Source organism: Mirounga leonina, unplaced genomic scaffold, assembly GCF_011800145.1.
Source record: "Mirounga leonina isolate KUSES-001 unplaced genomic scaffold, KU_Mleo_1.0 Mir_151, whole genome shotgun sequence".
Lineage (NCBI taxonomy): Eukaryota > Metazoa > Chordata > Mammalia > Carnivora > Phocidae > Mirounga > Mirounga leonina.
This window is the reverse complement of record NW_023270377.1, coordinates 73,366,703-73,383,126: the sequence shown is the minus strand read 5'-3', so window position 1 is coordinate 73,383,126 and position 16,424 is coordinate 73,366,703.

The following is a 16,424-nucleotide window of genomic DNA, read 5'->3' as shown; positions in this document are numbered from 1 at the left end:
AAAGAAAGAAAGAAAGAAAGAAAGAAAGAAAGAAAGAAAGAAAGAGAAAGAAAGGAGAAAGAGAGAGGGAGGGAGGGAGGGAGGGAGAGAGGAAGGAAGGAAGGAAGGAAGGAAGGAAGAAAAAATCTGTTTATTTTGGTTTCTTCCAGGCATTCTAACAAATCAATGGACTGGATAGATTTCAGACATTTGTGTTCTTATTTTTCTAAATGCACCACCAAAAGCAACATAAATATTCTTGGTATCCCTTAGAAAGATTGAAATCACTCTACATTTGCATTCAGAACAGGATTTTTTAATAGTATAACAATAACAAATATATATATTTGTTATATATAATATATAAAATATAAAATATATATATATTTTTTGTGTGTCCCTAATTTCATAAGACCTCTTAAAGATCTGAAGAAATGTTCTGTTCATTAAGCAGTAAACCTTAAATAACTGGCAAAATTTCACTAAATCATTCTATATTGCTTACTGTTGGCATGATTGATGTGTGAGAGATCACATGTTCTCTACCCTGGTGAAATGCCCTATACTGGCAAAAGTTTAGAGCAAATTTCCCCAGTCTTAACTTGATGCCTCGTCTCATCTTATCATTTACAAGCCTTTGCTCAATTTCCTGGTCCACCCCCCCACCCCCCCACCCCGCCACATCTGGCACATAAAGGATTAAGGAGAGTATTGAATAGAAGCCTGCTGATTCCCAAGGCAGCTGAATCGCTTTCCTGCATACTAAAGCCTTACTGTCATGCTTTATTTTCTCAAGCAATTAATGTGATTGGGAACTCCTTTCTTAAGAAACTGAAAACTAGTTGCTACCCTATTAATTCATACCAGTCACTGGAAAGTTTGGCAAAATTACCTGAGACAAGTCCAGATGTAACACCAGCTTCATTTCAACCAGATGGATCTTGTGACCAAAGATACCTGCCCTAAGGGTCACTCCAATCATTTCTCCCTATGGTATGGCATGTGGGAAGGACAGTGCTTCTCAGAATCTTGTACCTATAAAAAAGAACTGGATAAAGAAAAGTGAAATAATTAAACAAAACAAAAAAGGCAAGAAAGCCAAATGCAGTGTGTGGACAGCAATAGGTTACTTTTATGCATAGGTTGAAGGATCTTTAATGAATAAGTTTAAGAATTTGGGTTTAATTCAATCAAGAAATGGGCAGAAGACATGAACAGACATTTCTCCAAAGAAGGCATACAAATAGCCAACAGACATTGAAAAAATTCTCAACATCGCTTGGCATCAGGGAAATACAAATCAAAACCACAATGAGATACACCTCACACCGGTCAGAATGGCTAAAATAAAGTCAGGAAACGACAGATGTTGGTGAGGATGTGGAGAAAGGGGACCCCTCTTACACTGTTGGTGGGAATGCAAGCTGGTGCAACCACTCTGGAAAATAGTATGGAGGTTCCTTAAAAAGTTGAAAATAGAGCTACCCTATGATCCAGCAATTGCACTATAGGGTATTTACCACAAAGATACAAATGTAGTGATCCAAAGGGGAACCTGCACCCCAATGTTTATAGCAGCAATGTCCACAATAGCCAAACTATGGAAAGAGCCAAGATGTCCATCGACAGATGAATGGATAAAGAAGATGTGGTATGTATATACAATGGAATATTATGCAGTCATCAAAAATCTGAAATCTTGCCATTTGCAACAACGTGGATAGAACTAGAGGATATTATGCTAAGCAAGATAAGTCCATCAGAGAAAAACGATTATCATAGGATTTCACTCATATGTGAAATTTAAGAAACAAAACAGAGGAGCATGGGGGAAGGGAGGAAAAAATAAAACAAGATGAAATCAGAGAGACAAACCATAAGAGACTCTTAATCATAGGAAACAAACTGAGGGTTGCTGGAGGGGATTGGGTTGGGGGAATGGGATAACTGGGTGATGTACATTGAGGAGGGCATGTGATGGAATGAGCACTGGGTGTTATATAAGACTGATGAATCACTGACATCTACTCCGAAACTAATAATACATTATATGCTAATTAATTGAATTTAAATTTTAAAAAATTAAATAAAGAATTTAGGATTAATTAGGTCTCAGAGGCACATTTTTTTCACAGTTTAACATCTCCGAAATCAGGAGTATAGAGGTACGTAAACTAAAGTGCATTTTACGAGTAATGAAATAATCAATGTTGCTATGCTCTTATAATAATACAAATATGTATCTGGCTTACCAAATTGTTTTTGTTACATAACAGCATTGAAAAGAAAGTTTTAAATATTCTACATATCTGAAATTGACTCAGAAAAAACTAACACTATCTGGTTTAGAAGAAACAATTTTTATGCTAAAATTGTAAGGAGTGAATTGAAGGCATTAGAACAGGAGTTAAGCCTTGGGGGAGTGATTAATGATTTAACGTTTCTAATCCAAGTGGGAGCATTAACTCCACACACTGTAGCATTAAAATTGTGGTTTTTATGATGACATTGTACCAGAAAACAATGAAGGTATGAAAATTATGCTTCATATATGCTTCAAATAAAATATAAATATTACAGGATTGCACAGTCTTATCTTAAGAAGTTGAATTGAATGAAGGTCAGGTCAAACCCCATTGATGAGGACTCTCAGAATAAACCAAACTTTCTTTCTTATTCTGATAAAATAATATTACTAGAGCTGGTGCAGTTCTTGTTATGCATTCAGACCCAGGTATCAGTGACAAGGCATATCTTCATGGAGTCAACCATCTCTAGAAACCAGCAAGGCTATTTCAGGAGACTCCAAGTTACTCTGGGGACATGGTATATTTGTCAGTAGACTCAGACTCAGCAAATTTGCATAATGTATGCATGTCTGTTGGTTTAGTAGCACATTCAATTTTTAACATAAGTACAGTCAATCTACTTAATAGTGAAGGACTAAAAGTAGAATTGAATGGGAGATGAAATGGAATGGCCTAATGAAAAGTAGACATGAATTAATGAGACAATAAGACACTGTTGGATGTAATCAGAGAAAGTGATTTGAGAGTATTATGTTAGAACTATCATAGAATATGAGCTTATATGGGTACTCTTCTGCACCCCCAATTCCTGTATTTCCTGTCCTCCTTACTAGTTCTGCTAGAATTGTATGATAGAGAAAATGGAGAGAAGGTTTAGTCTGTTGAATGATGGCCTCTGAAAAGCTACGTCCAAGTAATAATCACTGGTATCTATGAATGTGACCTTGTTTGTTAATAATGGTCTTTATAGATGTAATTAAGCTAAGGATCTGAGATGAGATCATACAGGATCATCATGGGCCCTAAATCCATTGACTAGTGTCCTTCTAAGAGAAAGGAGAGGAATATTTGAGAGACAGAGACACACAAAGAAGAAAGCGGTACAGAGACAGAGGCAGGCAGAGGTTGTAATTACGCAGCTACAAACCAAGGAAGGCCAAGGATAGCCAGCTGCCACCAGAAGCTAGGAGAAAGGGTTGGAACACATTCTCCTTCAGATCCTTCAGAAAAAAAAACATTCCTGCCTGACACTTTGATTTTGAACTTCTGGCCTCTAAAACTGGGAAGAAAATACATTTCTGTTGTTGTAAGTCACCAAGTTTATGGTAATTGGTTACAGCAGCTCCAGGGAACTAACACAAAGGTTGAGCACAAAACTGCAGAGAAAAGACAAAATAAGGAGAGAAAACAAAGTATTGTGCAAATGAAATGAGCCAGTAGCCTGCAAGCCATTACTCACTCTAGAAATATTATAAGAAGCACTAAAGGTAAATAGGTAGCATTATCACTGGCTGCATTTTGGTTTTTTTAATGATAAAATAAGACTTTTTCAGGAGCTACCAAATAAGCTGCTCTTGTTTCCATTTCCAAAACAATAGGAAGTGTAGCAGAGAGGGTAAGCATATGGACACTTGAGGCTAAGCTGCCCAGGCTCAAATCCTCCTCCATTGTTTAGCTTGTGCTTTATGCTTGTGTGTTTGCTCCATCTGCAAAATGGGGATGATGATGGTCTCTATCTCATAAGAATCAGATGCATTTATATATAAAGTGCTTAAAATGTTATAAATACTATGTATGCACTTACTTTTATTACTCAAGACATCATTAATACCAAAGTTTGCAAATTCTCTAATTCTAGCGCAATCATGTCACAAGTCCAATGTGAAGATGTAATATAAAAGTGAATATGTCACATCACATCACAAAGAAAATAGAAATGAGAGTAGGAACTCTAAAAAGGTAATGAGAGAATACAAAATTTAATCAGAGTTCTTTAGAAAATGCTGACTGCAGTGCTCTGCTCCATGAAACCAGCATCCGCTGACGCAGCACCGAGAAGGACTTCTAGGAAGATGCTGGAGCCATCCCATACTGTCACATCTCAGGTCCATGGACTTCCTTCGACAAAGTGTCCTCTCTGCCTATACTTTGTCTCTCTCTGTTTGTGGTTTTTAATTATATCCTCAAATTTTTTTCTATTCAGTCTCCTTATTCTTCCCTTTGTTGAAATCTCTCATTTTGATTATGTCTATATCCTTATCACTTTTCATCCACTTTGTGAGGTAGCCCATTATGCTCTTTTTATTATTTAAAAATACCACAAAGATTATATCTATCACTAAATGATTTGGCATAGGGGAAAGAAGATAAGGAAAGAACGAAAGGAAGTTGGGAAACAACTAAAAATAAATTACATCCATCTTGGATTTTGTGCCTATGTGCAACTCTGGAACAGAAAATCTTGTACTCATTAACAGATTATGTTCCTAAGCCCATTTATAATGCTATTGAGACATGAGTCCTTAGTGACACTATCGCCCCCTTTTGAAGGGGCAGAACTGAAACATCTGTGTTCTGCTGAGTTCACATTTAAGGAAGTAAGTAAACTTAAATTTAGAAAAGGAGCCTCTGTTTGAGGCCTGGAGGTGTGTGCCATGTCTGGGTCTCACAGCAAGAGAGTGGGGTTGCACCACAGCTCTGCTGGCCCTGGGCTTGGCGGAATGACTGCTATTCCCGTGACCTTTCAAATCCATGGGCCATTCTGAATGCTTTTCTCCCACACCTCCCTGAATTCCATGTTCTTCAGCAAATGGAACTTGTGGGGAGCCTGGGTGGCCCAGTCAGTTAAGCATCTGTCTTCAGCTCCGGTCATGATCTCAGGGTCCTGGGATCCAGCCCTGCCTGCTTCTTCTTTGCCTTCTGCTGCTCCCCCTACTTGTGCTCGCTTACTTTCTCTCTCTCTCTCCCTCTCTGTCAAATAAATAAATAAAGTCTTTTTTAAAAAAGTAGAACTTGCTTTCTGAAGCACATCAGTTATGTCCCTATGATAAGAATTATGTTAAGTGCTGAGGGGCGAAAAGCAGTGGACTTCTGGCAAGGTTAATGGGCATCTTTCTCCTTGCAGATTCTCTTTTCTCTCACATGACAGATAGGCAGTTACTTCTGTGTGATCTTGCCTCAGGAATTTGGATTTGTACAGATGAAGTCAAAGACATGAAAAGATAATGGCAAACTTTCAAGGTGGGAGATTAGGCAGAGAAGGCTTTTGAAGTTGAAGAGAATCTCTACGATAGGTAAGAAGGCATATCTGTTATTCCTGTGGAGCAGCAGTGACCATTGGAATATGTGCAGAACAACTGAGAAGATGAGATCCTAGCCACTGGAGTCCCAGACTTTCAGGATCCCTCTGCTCCATGTGTACAAAATATTTGAAGAACTTCCAGACTGAGAGGGACATCTCTAAAGTTACCAGTGTGAGCCAATGACTGTGACTCTGAAAGGCTTTCTCTATATGTTGGTTCTAGGGATGACCTTCACTGAACCCTTTATGGAGATTCTTAATTATATTAAGATTAAATTTTCAGTCTTGCAGGAGAAGAACCCCAGAGGCTGATTAAGGCAGATTTTTAAGAAAGTAAAGCAAAGTATTATCTCCTATGTACTGAGTTTGTGAACTAAAACCTGTTAAGCATTAAAGCACCACTTACTGTAGAAATTCTGAAGGGAAACAATGTCCTGTGACCTTGGAAATTCAAGCAGAGATGGAAAGAAAAAAGCTAACTATATGAATAGAATTACAAACAATGCCCTTAGGTAAGACAGAGCAACAAAATGACCAGAATAACTCTTTTTGAGGAAGGATTCAGGGAGAACATTGTTTTGAGAGTAAATTTATAAACCTCAATATAAACACAAATCAAACTATAGTTTTTGCATGCTTAAAATGTGGAAAGTCTATTGCATTACTTTATTCCTTTTAACAAAGCTACTCACTGTAATTGCAATCACATAGAGTGAGAAATGTTCCACATTTAATAAAATGTTAAGATAGGAAAGAGTAAGGTTACTTGTTAATGGATAATTATGACAATAAAGTATTCATTGACCCTATATGATCAGATGTCTAGTGGATTAGAAATGTAGGAATAAAAAGAGAGGGAAATACAGTCCTGTTCTTGGGGATTTTAACAAAATCTATGAGTAAACAATTTGAAAATAATGCATCTATCCAAATGGTAGCATATATAATAGATATTACAGAGTGTTGTAAGCATTCAGAGAAAGAGACATGGCACGGAAATCTTCCTGGAAGATAGGGAAAGAATAGAAAAGAAATTCAGGCTTTAGAGAGATACTTCCAAGTATATTTATATATATAGTCAACCTTACTTTAACAATGGATAAATAGCGTCACTATATTCAAAATAAAAATCAAAATACTTGAAATAGAATCACTGATGGGATCCATAATACATAAATATTGAAAAATAAAGAGAGCTAAATGTAATTATATCACATTTATGTCTTATGTGTCAAATATACATTAATTACCATAATAGGCATGAAAATTTAAATCTACAAATATCCATGGGGAGAAGAAATGATCAAATCTCAGCATTTTAAATTTCTCCTCCATTTTACTTCAGATACATCCTGCATTTACTAAAACACATGGTATGACTGCTCATAATAAAATGTACACAAATGCAAAGCATCCCTGGCACGGAGATCCCCCCAAACTCTAAGTGTCAACTATGAGAAAAGAGCAATTGAACAGATTTTATACTCAGCCCATCATGAGTCTCCAAGGTAAATTCTGAGGGTTTGGTAAAATGATAAAAACCCACTCCCCAGTGGGAAGTCTAGTTGACTACAATAGCTAGACATGGAGCTCTAATCATTATTCAGCATGTCTTAAGAAAAAGTCCAAAGTCATTGGAAAAGTCTTTGTTTTTTTTTTCTCAGTTAAGTGGCACACGAGGAGGTGAAAACCTACAAAAGCCACTGAACATAATTCTTATTAACCAACATTAACTGCCTGCCCTGGGAATTGAGTCCTGGTTCTCAAAAGCAAATAATAAAAAGTAAATTTCATCACACAGGGATTCTTTTTTGGAGGGGGGGGTTTACAAGTATAGGAAGGAGATTAAACAAAATGGCCTTAAAGGCCACTAATGTCCTACAGAGAAGGCTTGCTTCCCAGGATTCAAATCTATTGCAAGAATTACCTATTTTTTCAGAGACAGCTTTCTTTGATCTCTATAAATTGGCAGTTTTCCCTTATGCTCCCATTACACACCAACCTTTTATTGGAACTCCAATTAGTTTCATTGTTTATCTAAGTGAATAAAAATCTACCACTTCATTGCAGATAAATCACATAAAGTATTCATGTTATTTTGATAACTGGTACATGTGATTTTTCAGTATTTATATGTAATGTATTAAGAAAATTTAGACAAGGTTATTAGCAGATACATCCTGATGGATTCCCTGTGGTGTTGGTTCACTGATAAAATATCCATTTGACATGGAATATAATAATAAATATGAGATCTAGTTGGCATTATTAGACTTTAAAAATAGACCACCAGATGAACACTGAGTGATGCATGGAATTGTTGAATCACTGTATCATACACCTGAAACTAATATAATACTGTATGCTAACTAACTGGAATTTAAATAAAAAAGAAAAATAGACTACCAGAATAATTGCTTATATTCTTGCTCCATTACCAGCTACTTAATTACTGAGAGAGTTAATTACTTAAGCCAAAAAAATGTTATGAAAAAGTAAGGTGAGCTAGCTCATACCATTCTCAACTTGGTTGTTTATGATCATCGTACACGGGAAGAAAACATTTTTGGACTAAACTTCAGCAACCTTTGTAAGGTCTAGAAATTGGGTTAATAAATGTATATGTTGGTCTACAATTCCTTTTCATGTTCCTTTCCTACCTCCTGGTTCCATTTACCATCTAATTACCAATTCGGATCTTTAATAGAAATTAATTAATAATATTGTACACATAAGCCATTAGAAATACATAAAGTAAAAGACAGATTAACTATACTGAGCACCTTTGAGGCCCCTGCTTTCATCTTATCCTTCCTAGACCTTCAAGTTCTAGATCTCAACACAGGAAAATGCTTCTTCTTTTCAGAGTCATCAAATATCCATGCTGATATGAAACTAAATTGCTTTATTGTGATCATAAAAATCCCAATAAAAAAGCTATCATTAGTTGTATCAGGCATTTCAAACTCAAATGCCTATCCACGCCAGATAGTTAATTAAAATGAGTAAAGTTGTCAGGGGTGGACTGTTATAAATTGGGCAAATATTATTCACCCAACTAAAAGAGGCAGTCACTATTCAGTAACAGCATATCGTTTCCAGAGGGCACAGAGCTCAGACCAGCTTAATCTTTTGATGTTCCAAGAGAAACCAGAATTCTGGATTTTTATGAAAAGAAATCTTATGTTTTTTAAATTCCGGCACCAATTTCAACATTTTTAAAACATTATGCAAGTCAAAATAAATACATCTGCTGCCTGGATTAGCCCAGTTTGGACCTCTGAATTAAATAACAATGTACTTCAATTGGAAAAAAGGTCATATTTGACTCTTGAAAGCCATAATAGACAATTGCGAATTCCCATTTCTTTTCCTTCTAGAAAGTTATCTTAATTTTATTTATTTCACATCCTTTTTTATTTTCTATATTTTTCCATCATTTAACTCAAAAAGAACCATAAAGGAATAGGGTTAAGAAGAAGGATAATGGTAGGAAATACTACCACAACAAGTGTGATTGTCTTTTCTCAATTATCTTCTAAAACATAAGTTTAGATTTTCCACCCGGACCCTCAATAAACCTTCAAGGAAAGTATACATTCCTATTGGCTCTTGTTAAGTGAACAGAACTAAAAGATCAGTGCCCAATCCCTACAAATCAGAAGACATTTTAAAGCTCCCAGTACATCTTACTAAAACTGGAAAACAAACAAACAAATAAATAAAAGTCCTAGGATATCAGTTGGAAAACTTTTGAATTCTTATCCCTGCTATCATTCAGAACCCATATATGGACATTCATAAATCAAATCAATTGATTCAATATATAAGACACCCAAATATCGATCTGGCTTTCTTTTCTTTTTTTTTTTTTTTTAAGATTTATTTATTTATTTGAGAGAGAGAAAGAAAGTGTGGGGGGGGGAGAGGGGGAGAAAGAAAAAGAATCCTCAAGCAGACTCCTCACTGAGTGGGGAACCGGACATGGGGCTTGATCCCACAACCGTGAGATCATGACCTGAGCCAAAATCAAGAGTCAGATGCTTAACTGATTGAACCACCCAGGTGCTCCTCAATCTGGGTTTCTGAGCAGCCCTATTCTACTGTCTAAGAAGACAATAGGTGATAGGAAAGAGGCCGTTCCATGAATGCTCGAAGTTTGATTACAAAGAATAAGGATATTTTCCAGATAATTCCAGTTTAGGGTCAATGAAAGCATCACAATAGAAGAATTAATAATTTGCTTGGTCATATTATAATTTCTCTATACAACATGGAATCAAACTGATTGACTTGACTTAAGTCAAACCATTCATTTTCATCGGGGAGTTAAGAGACACAAGAACTGAAATAATTCACTAACCAAAAGCCAAAGGTGATTATTTTTCTACCCAGTCATTGCCCATTATAATTAAGAGAGAGCATATGGCATTCTCTAGTCATACCTGACAAAGTATAAGAACTTAATGAAGACTTGTTGATTTAGTAAGAACAGAAAAATACAGACTAATAGCCTTTATAAACATAGACATGAAAAAATTTGGCATATTTTTAACAAATTGAATTCAATAATCCATAAAAAGATAACTACATCATGACTAAGTACAATTTATCTCAGAAATGAAAGATTTGTTTAATGTTGTAAAATCAATGTAATTCACCATATTAACAGATAAAAAAAAAGAAATGACATCTCAACAAATACAGGAGAAACATTTGATAGAACTCAACACCATCTCTGTTAAGAATTCTCAGCATGCTAAGAATAAAAGAGACCTTCTTTAGCTTGAAAAAAGCATCTGCTATGATCTAATATTTATAATTAATATTGTAATTTAATAATATTGGAAACAACCTAAATTGTCATCCATGGGTTACTCATTGAATAAGTTATGGAATATCCATTCAATCAAGCAACTACTTTAATAGACATAATAGTTAGAGACTGAATGGATATGATGTATAATGATTTACAAGCTATATTGAAAAATGAGAAAGCAGGGTGCTCCACCTCTTCCAGGAGGGGAGCTTAATCTACCAGTCCCCTTTGAGTGTGAGTTGGCCATAGTGATTTGCTTCTAAAGGATAGAATATGGAAAGGGAAAAATAGTAACATCAGAGTAGGAAAATCTGGCAAGCACTACCCTAATCAAGTAATCAAGGTTACCATCATTAATGCTTAAGTTATGTTGATAGGACATTCCCCCTAATACGATGCAATGAGAAAGGCACATCATCTCTGTGATCTTCTCCTCCAAAACCCATACCCTCAGACTATTCATGTGAAAAACATCCGACAAACCCAACTTGATGGACATTCCACAACATACTTAACCAGTACATCTCAAAAGTGCCAAGGCTATATATATTATATATAGAATGTTGTGTAAGTTATGGGAATACTGCCTAAAAATGGTTCCAGGTCCTTCCATATTTGTCACTTTGTTGTTTTATTTCTCACATGGAATCATCTAGGCTAAATATAGAAACAACCATGAAGAGTATAGGCCAGTGTTCAATGCCAGTTACCACACCAAATGACCATTAGATTTGAGAGTCCATGTACTAGTTGCTAGGGAAAAGTTCTCGTCATAATCTGTTGGGATCAATATAAGGAAAAGTGGAGTCCAATGTCATTCACAATTAAATGCAGAAGTGTATTTGTCTGAGTTTGACCTCTGTTGCTCCTGCATGCCTTCCTCTCTCATATATTTGAAAGAACAGGATACAGAAAGCCATAGCCATACAAATTGGTCCCAGGCCAAATGATAACCCTAGGGTGCCTGGCAAAAGCAAAGGCCAAGCACACAGGGGAAAGATTTCCTCAAATACAAGATGTTTTCTTAAGTACAGCATGGCATTTTGGGAGACTTTTTCTAATTGTGTCTCTTTCTTCTCTTTGAGTTCATTCTCTGTACTGTAAATATTGAGGACTTGCTATCTGAGCTTTAAAGAGATGGAAGACAATATTTTTTACTTCTCAGTCTTAACATATTAAAACCTAAAACTTAGAAAAATCCTTGCCAAATATGTCCTATGAGGCCAGCTCATGCCTCCATAAATAATATGAAATGAACATTTCACCCAGAATTTTTAATGTCCTTGATATGATTCCCTAAAAATCCACTCAAGATTATTCAAGAATTTACAAAGCTGAATTATAATAACAGGTGGATATTTGTCCTATATTTTAGATTTTTTATTTTTAGTAGAAGAAGATGATAATTAAAGAATTCTAAAGGTGGTACTGGGGAACTAAAATCTCATTCTAGGGCATGTAAATAAGCACATGTGTTTCTGAATTCAAATCCTGGTGTGACCACTTCATAGCCACATGGTTTTGGGAATGTCACTTTACTTTGCAGCTTTGATTTCCTCATCTCTAAGACAAGGTAAGCAAATGTCCATGACACGGGATTGTGATAAAAATAAATTGAAAGCTGGAGACATGTTGGACTAGACAGAAAACAAATCGGTGCTAGATAAACTATGACAAACATATTTTAAAGCTTATCTCCCAGAAAACGGAGAAATCTCAGAAGACAGAAACTAAGGGGGAAATGGAGCCATAGCAGTAATGTCTGATTTTGTAACAGCTCTTGAGTGGGGAGGTGGGACTATCAAAGGTAGTTGTGAGTAAGAAGAGTTCAGGTTGTATTGCCCACAGGGAAAGATTATGAAAGACTGGGGATACAAACTGCATGGAATTAGAAATAGCACCCCTTACTCACTGAGACCCTCAAAAGACTGCATCTTCAGTAAAAGAAGATCTTAGAGGGGAAAGAAATCTGACCACTTACTCAGGGAAAACAAAGAAATTTGTTTTTGTCTAAGATCTAGATGAGGAAAAAAAAAAAAGTTTCACCTGAGAATTTGAAAACCCCGACTGTCTTCCAGAGGCTTAGAATCTAAATATATACAATATATGCATGCTATAGTAAAACCTAAGCTGAACAGTTAAAATAAAAAGCAGTTAAGGCAAAACCGAATAACACAAATTGATACAAGGAACTGATCAATGCTAGTAGCTGTCAACAGAGCAGATGGGAGAGCATCAAGGTGGATGGTTGTATTAATCCAACAGAGAACATTTACCTGCAGAGGACAAGGAAGAGGGACGTCTGGGTGGCTCAGTCTGTTAAGAGTCTGCCTTCGGCTCAGGTCATGATCCCAGGGTCCTGGGATCGAGCCCCATGTCGGGCTCCCTGCTCGGTGGGGAGTCTGCTTCTCCCTCTCCTCCCTCTGCTCCTCTCCCTGCTCATGGTCTCTCCCCTCTCCCAAATAAATAAATAAAATCTAAAAAAAGAAGAAGAAGAAGGACATGGAGTGGATATTGAGGGTGTTTGAAAGAAAGAAATTCAGGACTTAAGTTGAAGAAGATGGGAAGTGAAACTGTTTGATGCTGAGAGACGGGAAGTGGTAAGATGGGCATAAAGCACTGGGCATCAAATTATGTCAGAACAGGTGCCTTGGGTTAAGCAGAGTGAGAGATCTAAAGAGTAAGGTGGTCCCAGGGAGAAACTAGTACACTACAATTAGTATGCTAAAATTTAAGATTTATCTGATGGAGTAGATTCAGGATAATGCCACAGGAGAAAATTTCTAACCAGCAAAATTAATAAAGTTTATAATTGTCAATGTTAAGTTCAGGGTGCCAACCATCATCCCCTTCCCTGGGATTCTGGCTGATAGAAACAAGCCAGTGAGGATCAAAATCTTAGGTCAGTTATAACAGTGCCATGCCCTCCAAATGCCCAACTTCATGACAGAATCATGTTGTGCTGGCACCTGAGACCAAAGTGAAGGCCTTCAACCATCTGCCCCAAATACTCTTTGTGATCCACCTGTTGGAAGTGTTAAGTTTGTAGAGCAGATTTTGACTTATGCATCTGGGTTTTCGTATCAAAGTGAGTCAGGAGCAGAATAGAAAGTAAAAGAGAGAGTGGTGACTTTCTGACCTGATTATGCTTACATGTAGAAAGAAGAAGTGGAGAAGCATCCAATCCCTTTTGTACCAGGTCTTTAAGCAGATAAAAATGATAAAGGGAGAAAGGAAAGGGCAAAGCAGAAGGGAAGGAGAACAAAAGTGTGACAGAGATCCATGTCCCGTTTTTGAGGCTAAATAAGAGTACTCACCAGAAAAGAAAAAAAAAAAAAAAAAAACCCTGGTCCAGTGGATGTCAAGGTCTGCTCCATTTTATCAACATCTTAGCCACTCCTCTTTTAGAGACACAAGCAAGAGGAGGAAATTCTCTCCACAACTGCCCCATTCCTAATAGAGGGGAAAGCAGAAGTCCCCTCCCATAGAAGCACGAATATGGGAATTTACAAGTCTCCCCAGCATTTGAAATGCTGTATAGGTCGTCTACATGTATGCCATTGTCATCCGTGGTCAAGGTAGAGTTACAGTTTATAAAGAACTGTGCTAAGTCTGTGTAAAATTTGCAGATTTTATCACATGTCTAAGAAATTTCACCCACCAGGTTATAATTCTAGACCATCAATTCTTAAATCATAAATCCTAAAGTAAATGGTTTCCTTGGCCTCTATATACCTTGTCAATCTCAGCAATGGTCACGGCCATACAAGCATTCTCTGAGACACATGAGGATGACAATGCCTAGTTGTTCCTTATAGCTGGAACCTAAGAATGTTTAGTGTCGTCCATAGCCGTACTTAAATTACTAATCTGCCTCACTATCATAAACATCTTACATTCTGGAGGTTTCAAGTTCTATAGGTTTACCCACTCTCTCATTACAGTGAAACGGTTCTGATAATTTCTTCACATTATCTACATATTTAAAATGTATAGAAAAAAAAAAAAAAAACCCTAATCCCAATGCATCCATTACAGTATCATAAACTAGGGTTTTAAAAACAACTGCCTTTTCTTACCAAATCTCCTTCTCAGCTACTCTGCTACCTGACATCAATTCTAGTTACATAAATTCGCCTTTTACTGCCTGGCCCATTTTTCTGTTGCCTACACAGGCTCTCACTTCTTCATGGGCAGGCACTTGCCTCTTCATCTATTGCCAGTCTCTGGCCTTCTTTTCCCAATGTGACCCACAGCCTAATGAGATAAAATGTGGAATGGCAGAGACAGCTTGTATGACTTGGGGTTGGGATCAGACAAGTCAAATGGTTCAAAGTGTTCTACCAGCCACTAGAAATGTAAGTATGTACAAAATATCTAAATATTCTGTGTGTTAGTCTCCTTGGCTATTAAATACATATACTTATGTATTAAATATATATGTGTGTGTATATATATATGTATATGTATTTCCATCATAGTCTTGTTGTATAGAATAAATGGGCTAATGCATACAAATATTAAAACATCCCACAGTGCCTGCATATAGTAGGTATTCAGTAAGTGTTAATTCCCCTTTCAACAAAATATGGGTACCATTTTTGAAAAATTGCCAACTTCTGTCACCATGTCTGAACATCACTCCACTCTGGCCACGTCAGTTACTTTCTTTTGGGACAGAAAATATATTTTCAACACATCCGTTGAAAATGAAATTTTCCCAACTCCAGTGCCAGCTGGCTGAGTGCTAAGTTCAGCCCACAGGAGGCACTGATGAGACACAAGAGCGTAGCAGGAAAGGAGAAGCCGGGGTGTAGGTCACATTCCCTCTCTTCTTCAGGTAGCATCTGCAGCAGCAGCAGGTTCTCACTAGATAGGCTGTCCCTCCATGGTCCCAGCTTTCCCTGATGAGGCTGTGAGAGAAAATCTGCTCATGCCTCCCATAGCTTCCCACAGCTCTCCGGCAATCCTGGGCAATCCCTGGCTTGTAGAAGCATCACCTCAATCTCTGCCGTTATCTTCATACGATGTTCTCCCCATGTTCATGTCTGTGTCCAAATTTCCCAGTTTTAGAAGGATACCTGTCATATTGGATTAGGGACCCACGCTACTCCAGTAATGATTTCATGTTAACTAATTATATCTGCAATGACCCTATTTCAGATCACATTCTGGGGTGCTGGGAGTAAGGACATCAACATAATAATTTTATTTGGAGGGACACAATTCAACCCATTATACAGGCTAAAGTGCACGTGGGAGGATGTAACTTTTTTAAAGGTTGCTGCAAAATCTAGACACTTCTTTGAATACAATCTTTATGCTACAAAAATAGAAAATCTGCAAGCATCTTCATTTCTTTGCTGATCATTTGGAAGAGAAAAGAGAGAAAATTCAAATGTAATCAGGCCTTTCCTTTATTCATAACCCTAGATACTAAGTGATTTGTGAAGATATCAGTTTATGTTTCATTTATATTATGGTATTGAATGACGTAACTGTATATAATTTATGATGGCTCTTCCAATTAGTTGGGTTCCCTAAAAGGACAGGTCACCCAGAGAGGGTCTGGAAGCACGTTAATTAGAATCAAATAAGACAGATTGGCATTACATGACAGCCCTATGAAAGGCACAGAGGAATCAAAGAAAAAAGAGATTTACCATAAGCAGTTACCGGAAGAAGACAAAACAGGACACAAAGAAACTGAAACTGATGCCTTGCAATCCAAGAAAGAAGCAGACCAAAATATTATTGCTTAAAACAGCCTCCTAAGTAGAAAAGAAATAAAATGTTATTAACACAGAAACAAAGCTTAAAACAAAACCTGAGCGAACTGATATAAAGACCTCAAAAGCAAAGTTGTTACAATGAAGTATTTCAAATGTATGTTTGCATTTTGCTTGAAGCAAGAAAAGCACTGACATCATATACGGGAGGGGTAAAGCAGGCTGTCTACCATCTTGATCTCAAGGCTAAGCAACAATTTATGGTATAGGTGCTTGGGAGAAATAAT